Here is an 8304-nt window from a genome sequence, read left to right as displayed (position 1 = left end):
AGGTCCTAGTCTACCTATATATATAACAGAGTCAGAAGTCCCAGCTCGCATTCCCAACCCCATTCCTTTCTTCTCACTGGAAATCTGAGAATCAGGTAAGCTGCATCTTTCTGAAGACTCTGGGTACCTTTGCACATGAGAACGGACACTGAGGCTTTTCTCTGTCCTCCTGGGGTTAGGGGGGTCTCAGATGCCTTAGACAAGGTGTCTTTGGCAATCACCTAGTGAAAAGGCCAACGTGTGGCTGACCCTTCTGGGAGGAGTGTAGTGCAGCCCCAGGTGAAGGACAGGAGGCCAGCCTTAGTGTAGATGAGACTGGGCATGCTGATGAGCAGAGGATGACCCTGGGGACTGGTAGAAAACAGGAGTTCATGACACTTCAACTCCGTCTTCACAATTCCCTTACCAGAACTCCTCTCCCTGAGGGCTGTACAACAAACAGGGCTCCCGCTGATTTTACCCCATCCCTACTCTTGTCTCCATTCTCACTCCCATGGTGATACTAATCCAGTGCTACTCAATAGAAATTTCTGTGATGATGGAAATGTTCTGTGTCAGTGCTATTCAGTGTGGTAGCCACTAGCCACACATGGTTGTAAAGGACTTGTAATGTGCCTGGTGCAACTAAAGAATTGAGTTTTAAACTTTATTTAAATTAATTTAAGCTTAAATAACCACATATGGTGGAAAAGGCAATGGCACCCCACTCCAGTACTTTTGCCTGGAAAATCCCATGGATGGAGGAGCCTGGTAGGCTGCAGTCCATGGGGTCGCTAAGAGTTGGACACGACTGAGCGACTTCACTTTCACTTTTCACTTTCCTGCATTGGAGAAGGAAATGGCAACCCACCCCAGTGTTCTTGCCTGGAGAATCCCAGGGATGGGGGGGCCTGGTGGGCTGCCATCTATGGAGTCACACAGAGTCGGACACAACTGAAGCGACTTAGCAGCAGCAGCAGCAGCAACCACATATGGCTAGTGGCTATTCCATTGAATAGCGTGGCTCGCTATTTCCTTCTCCAGGGGATCTTCCCAACCCAGGGATCAAACCCGGGTCTCCCGCATCGTGGGCAGATGCTTTACCATCTGAGCCACCAGGGAATCCCTAGACCTTACCATTACCAATAATTGTACTATTGCCCAAATTGCTTTTCCATTCCATTCTTTTTTATTTTCTTTTCTTCTTCCAGTTCACCTTTCAAATATCACTAATAGAATGTTTCTTCAGATGTGATAAGATCTTCCAATCCATTTACTCTACCATTTTTTATAGTCATCACACCTGACAAGCCCTTGTATCTATCTTTATCCAGTTCAGCTTCTATATTTAATTATTGTAATCTCTCCCCTGAACAACTTGACTTCCTTTGAACCTATCTCTGCAAAGTTGTGTGGAATGAACTTAATCATCTACCTGCTCTGTGCCCGCAGAAGAGTAACACGACACTCAGCTCGCATTCAACCATGACGCATGGTCCTAGTTCATATTCATGACTACAGATCTCTGCTGGACAGATTTCCCATTAAATTTCTCTAGTGTGTTTGCATTTCTTTTTTTCTGAATTGAATAATTCATAGTACCTCCTCTCCAAATGCTCAATTCTACTTCTCCCCTTGAACTCCAAAATGATGATATATGTTACCACATACTTAACTGACAAAATGGGAACAGACTGGACCCCCATCTTCCTACCACCTTGTTCTCCACACAGCTCCATCTGGACCACACTTGCTGCCTTCCCTCCAGTTGAAATAAATGAAGGGTCTTTGATCCCATCAAAAGCTAACCCCTCCACTATCCTGCTGGCATCTCGAGGTGTTTGATCCTGCATTCATAACCCTATTGTCCAAAGTATCAATGTCTACCTCTTCCATCTGTTAAAAATGCCATCTCAATTTCTTTCCAGTTCTCTGTTTCTCCTAATAGCAAAACATGCCATCACTGTTTCCATTTCCATTCCCACTATTTTCTCTTCAACCCATTCCAATCAGGCTTATGCTCCACTCACTTCACTGAGACTGCCCTGATCAACATCACCAGCATTCCAGCTGACCAAATCCAATGGTCATTTCTCTGTCCTTATGCATTCTCTCTACATCAGGCTGCAGAGTCAGCTACTCCCTTCTTGTTAAAATAATTTTTAAAGGCAAACAACAAAAATCATACCACTCAATCCATAAGTACTTTAATATATGTCTTTAATAGGAGACCTTTGTAAAAAATATAACGTCAGTATTATCATATCTTAACATATCATAACAGTCACAATAATTCCTTGATAGAATATATATGTATCCAATAACTGAGCTTCTAGATACATAAAGTAGGATTCTGCTGTGCCCCTTTGTACTCGCCCACTATTCTCCAACAGACTCTAGTAACTACTGATCTGTACTCTGTACCTATTGTTTTGCCTTTTCCAGAACATCATAAAAGGAATAATATTTGAGTCTGGCTTCCTTTCATTTAGCATAATGTGTCTGAGACTTCTCTCTGGTATTGTGTGTACTCGTTTGTTTTAATTGCTGAGTGGTGTTCCATTGTATGAATGTTATCAGAAGTTTTTACCAGGTGAAGGATTTGGAGTTGCTTCCTGTTTGAGTGGTTACAAATTAATCTGCTATACATACTTGGTTTTGTGTCTGTGCGTGAACCTAAGTTTTGCACTCTAATTGGCTAAAAACCTAGGAGTGAGAGGTTCCATTTCTACAAGACGGTGTAACTCATTTTTCCCTTCTCTCCTCTGAATACAAACTAAATACTCTGGAAATAATTCAACAGACAATCATAAAAGGACTCTGAAATGTGGAAATATGGCAGATTATCTAGGAATCTCAAGATTTTTAAACATACACCTCAATGAATTCCCTGGGTTTTGTTTTTTCTGCCATACATCTCAGACTGGACATCAGATATGTCTGCAACCTAGTACCAACAACAGGCATAGGGAAAGCAAAACAAAACAAAGTGAAAAGCATGCTCCCTCCGGTCAAAATAAGGGAAGCCTAGCAGAGACTCAGCAGGGAGATCCATGTCTAGTGGCAACAGCAGACTGAATTGCCTACAGAAGTGACTCCAGTACCTATATAAGCCAACCCATCCCATGCCCCATACTCACTGGTAGCAGTAGGCATAATCTGCTCACAGCAACAGTGGAACCCGGGCTTATCCACTCACACCACACCCCATATTTGCTAACGGTGATGACGCAGTCTGTCCTCAGCAGCAGTAACAGCACAACCCACATGGGCTAACCCACTGCATTTCTCATCTGCTAACAGAAGCTGAAACTCCAATACTTTGGCCACCTCATGCGAAGAGTTGACTCATTGGAAAAGACCCTAATGCTGGGAAGGATTGGGGGCAGGAGGAGAAGGGGATGACAGAGGATGAGATGGCTGGATGGCATCACCGACTCGATGGACATGGGCTTGGGTAAACTCCGGGAGTTGGTGAGGGACAGGGAGGCCTGGCGTGCATTCATGGGGTCGCAGAGTCGGACACGACTGAGCGACTGAACTGAACTGAACAGAAGCAGGCTTGATCTGCCCACAACAGTAACAGCAGAACCTGAGTAGGCCAATGCATCTCCCACCACAAACTAGATGGGAAGGAGGAGTGGGGTCCTCCTGTACCCAGCTCCAAAAGGCCTAGAATCTCTTGGCTTTCCACTCAGTGGCAAAAGGCAATCCAGACCCAGCAGCCCCTGGCTGTCGGTCCAGCCGCAGAAGATCCAGAACAGGAGCCTCCTGGCCCTCCACCCAACAGCAAAGTGCAGTCCAAGTAGGCCCTTCTCTCATCCAGTAGCACCAACAGAGACAGAGTGGGAAACCCATTTGGCATCAGCTGGTCAGAGAACAGGCCAGGGTATTGCTCTCTACTTCAGAAGTCCAACATCTTAAACCCTCCATCTAATGACAAGGAGGAACCTAGGAAAATGCCTTCCACCTTGCAGGTGGCACCAGAAGGGATCCAGTGGAACCAAAAGAATAAAGCAGACCAGAACTGCATTGAAGGAACCAGAAAAGAAAGTTCTCATTGGAAATAGGGCCCACAAAAGTAGGCAGCATCTACATGCTAAACCTAAACAGGATGCTGCCTCCTAGAACAGAAGATTTAAATAGCATCAAGAGCCTCCTAATATAATATCCAAAATGTCCATCATACAGTAGAAAATCACTCACCATACCAAGAAACAGTAAAAGTATGATGTTAGATGTAGATTTCTTTTTATCAAGTTAAGGTAGTTCCCTGTATTCCTAACTCACTAAGAATTTCCTTTCTTATCATGAATAGGTGCTGGATTTTGTCAAATGGTTTTTCTGACTATATTAAATAGTCATATGATTTCTCTTCTTTGGCCTGTTGATATGGTGGATCAATTAATTTTTGAATGTTTAAAGTAGCCTTGGGACTTCCCTGGTGGTCCAATGGTTAAGAATCTGCCTTCCAGTGCAGGGGACACGGGTTCAATCCCTGGTCAGGGAATCAAGATCCTACATGCTAGGGGACATCTAAGCCTGCCACACTGCAGCCACTAAGCCTGTACCACAACTACTGAGCCCGTGCACTCTGGAGCCCGCACCACAACTATAGAGAAAAGCCAACATGCCACAACTAGAGAGAAGCCCTTGTGCCACAATGAAGAACCCACGTGCTTCACTGAAAGATCCCACATGCCACAGCTAAGATCCAATGCAGCCTAATTAATAAATTATTTAAAAAGCCTCCTTCACTCTCTAAAAATAAATAAATAAAAGTGAAGAAGTTTTGCTTACCTGATATAAATTTCTACTTGGTCCTGGTGCCTAATTTCTTTTGAACATTGTTAAGTTTGATCTGCTAACATTTTGTTGTGGGTTTTTACTTCTAAGTCCCACTAGCAATGTACAAGGATTCCCTCATCTCCACACCCTCGTCAACACTTACCATTTATGTTTTTGATAATAGCCATTCTAACAAGTATGAGGTTATATTTCACATGGTTTTGATTTGCATTTCCATTATTAGTGGTATTGAGTACTTTTTCATCTGTTAGCTGTTTGTATGTCTTCTTTGGAAAGATGTCTAATCAGGTCACTGGCCGTTTTTAAATCAGGTTTACTTTTGTTGTTGTTTTTGCTTTTCTTCACTATTGGGTTATTTGAGTTCCTTGTATATTTTAGCTATTAACCCCTTATCAGACACAAGTTTTACAAATATTTTCTCTTGTTCTGTAAGGTGCTTTTTCATATTACTGATTGTTTCCTTTGCTGTGCAGAAGCTTTTTAATTTGCTATGTCTCACTTGGGTTTATTTTTGCTTTTGTTGCCTGTGCTTTTGATGTCACATATAAAAAATAATAATTGCCAAGACCAATGTCAAGCAGTTTTTCCCTTCTTTTCTTCTAGGGGTTTTTTTGGTTTTAGGTCTTACACTTAAGTCTTTGATCCACTTTGAGTTGGTTGCATGTGATGTAAAAGAGCAGTCAGATTTCATTCTTTTGCATGTGGATATGCAGTTTTCCCATCATTTATTGAAAAAGACAATTCTTTATCAATAGTATTTTCTTAGCACCCTTGTCAAATATTACTTTACCATACATATATGTATATGTTCATTATTAGACTCTCAATTCTGTCCCATTGGTCTATGTGTCTGGTTTTTTTGCCAATACCATGCTGCTCTGATTATTATGGCTTTGTAATATAATTTGTAATCAGGAAGTGTGATACCTCCAGCTTCGTTCTTTTTTCTCAACAATACTTTGACTGGTTCAAGGTCTTTTATGGTTATATGCAAATTGTAGGATTGTTTTTTCTATTTATGTGAAAAATGCCATTGTAATTATGATAGGGACTGCTCTGAGTCTATTGATTGCTTTGGGTGGTAAGGATATTTTAACAATAGTAACTCTTCTGAGCCCTGAACATGGAATATCTTTCCATTTACTTACATCTTCTTCCATTTCATTAGTTTTCAATATATAAAATATATATATTATATATATATACCTCCTTGGTTAAATGTATTCCTAGGTATTTTATTGTCTTTGATACAGTTGTAAATGAGACTTAATTTCTTTTTCAGATAGGTTATTTTTAGTATATAGAAGTGCAACCAATTTTTGTACATTGACTTTTGTATCCTGCAACTTTACTGAATTTGTTTATTAGTTCAGTTTACTGGTAGTCTTTTTTAGGGTCTAATTGAAGGCATAATTCCAGAAACTTGGACAGTAAATTGTGGCTAATTTTGATTAATTTCAGTTCTTATCATGGTACGGGCTATCTACCCCTGACCCCCTGACCCCCAAGACAGGCAGCCATAAATGAGTTCTAGAGAAATATGTACGAAGCTTGCAGAATCCAAGGTGAACAATAAAGAGTCTGTGCTTCAATACTGGGGATCTGTGCTCAGATTGCTGATGGCTGCTTGTTATATTATATGTAATATATTTATTACATAATATATATTATATATATATTATATACACATAAAATATATATAGTATATATATATAATATAATATGTAATATGTAATATATTATATATATTTCATAATATACATATTATATACATTATATATAATATATTATAATATATATGTATTTTATGTGTATATATAATATATTATATAATATATAATATATAACATAATATACATAACATATTATGTTACATATATTATATATAATATATACACATAAATTATATATATAATATATATTAAATTTATATATAATATATTATATTATATATATTATATATAAATTTATATATTATATATAATATATATTTTATATATTATATATATTATATATAATATATTTCATAATTAAGTATATATTATATGTTATATATATATTTATATATTATATTTAATATATTAAATATATAATATATTATATTTAATATATATTATATTATATACATTATATATTTTATATAATATGTTATATATTAGATATATTTTATATATATACACAGAAGTACAGAAACAGAGGCAGGGGCCACTGTTTCACGTCCCACAGACAACTGTTGCAAAACCCTCACCCTCCACCTGAAGTGATTTAAAGAGAACCTTTTCTTTCTCCTCCTCTTTTCTCTTTTTCCCTTTTTGGAAGCCAGATACTCAAGGACTAGGACACTTAAAAGCAGCCACATATAAAGGAGAATTTAAAAAGTTACCATGTATGCCCAGGGAAATGTGCAGGCCCAGAAAAACCCAAAGATGACCTTAAGTTTATACCTCTGATCCTCATCACAGAGACTCCCTACAACAAATCAACAGAAACAGCAAAATCAGAGAAAGAGTGAAAATCTGACCTCTAGAAGAACCACATTGTGAGATTTAAATGTCCAACCTTTTCTTAACATTTATTTCATGTATTTATTTGGTGCACTGGGTCTTAGCTGTGGCATGCAAACTCTTAGTTGTGGCATGTGGGATCTAGTTTCCTAACCAGGGATTGAGCCCGGGCTCCCTGCTTTGGGAGCATGGATTCTTAGCCACCAGGCCATCAGGGAAGTTCCCTCAATTGTCCAATCTTCAACAAGAACAACAACAAAAAAAAAACTACAAGACATACAAAGAAAGGGAAAATTATGGCCCATTCAAAGGGAAAAAGTAAATCAACAGAAATAGTCCCTGAGAAAGACAAGAGGGTAGCATTAATATAAAAATACTCTAAACAACTGAACCTTTAAGACCTTATGCTAAGTGAGATAATCGCAAAAGGATAAATATTGTATGATTCCACTCATACAAGGCATTTAGAGTAATCGAATTCATAGAAACAAAAAAGTAGAATAGTGGTTGCCAGAGGTTGTGGGTACAGAGTTTCAATTTTGCAGTTGTCTCACAACTGGAGACAGTTGTGATAGTTGTACAACAATGTGAATATGCTTAATGTTACTGAGCTCTTTACTCAAAAATTGTTAAAATGGGAAATTTTATGTTGTATATATTTATCACCATTTTTAAATAGTAATTTTTAAAGACTTTGGGGAAAAGAGCAAAAGATCTCACAGGCCTCCATGTTGCACAATTACATTGAGGCACCATTTACATAGACCACACACTGAAGGAGCATCCCTGGAGTTGGCCAACTTGGCAGCCCTGCAACCTCAACTCTCCTAGCCATGGAAGCAGACATTGCTAATCAACCACAGACCCCACTCATCCAGCACCAGACTCTTAAAATCCTCCACACTGAACCCGAGGCAACCCCTGTCACTTCCTCAGAGCTGATTTATGAGATGCCAAGCATTTGCCATCCTTAGCCTAATGACCTTCTTGAGGTATGTCTGACAAAAGAGCT

Source organism: Giraffa tippelskirchi, chromosome 9, assembly GCF_054371585.1.
Source record: "Giraffa tippelskirchi isolate mGirTip1 chromosome 9, T2T-mGirTip1v1.2.pri, whole genome shotgun sequence".
NCBI classification, from domain to species: domain Eukaryota; kingdom Metazoa; phylum Chordata; class Mammalia; order Artiodactyla; family Giraffidae; genus Giraffa; species Giraffa tippelskirchi.
This window is presented reverse-complemented; position numbering follows the sequence as displayed.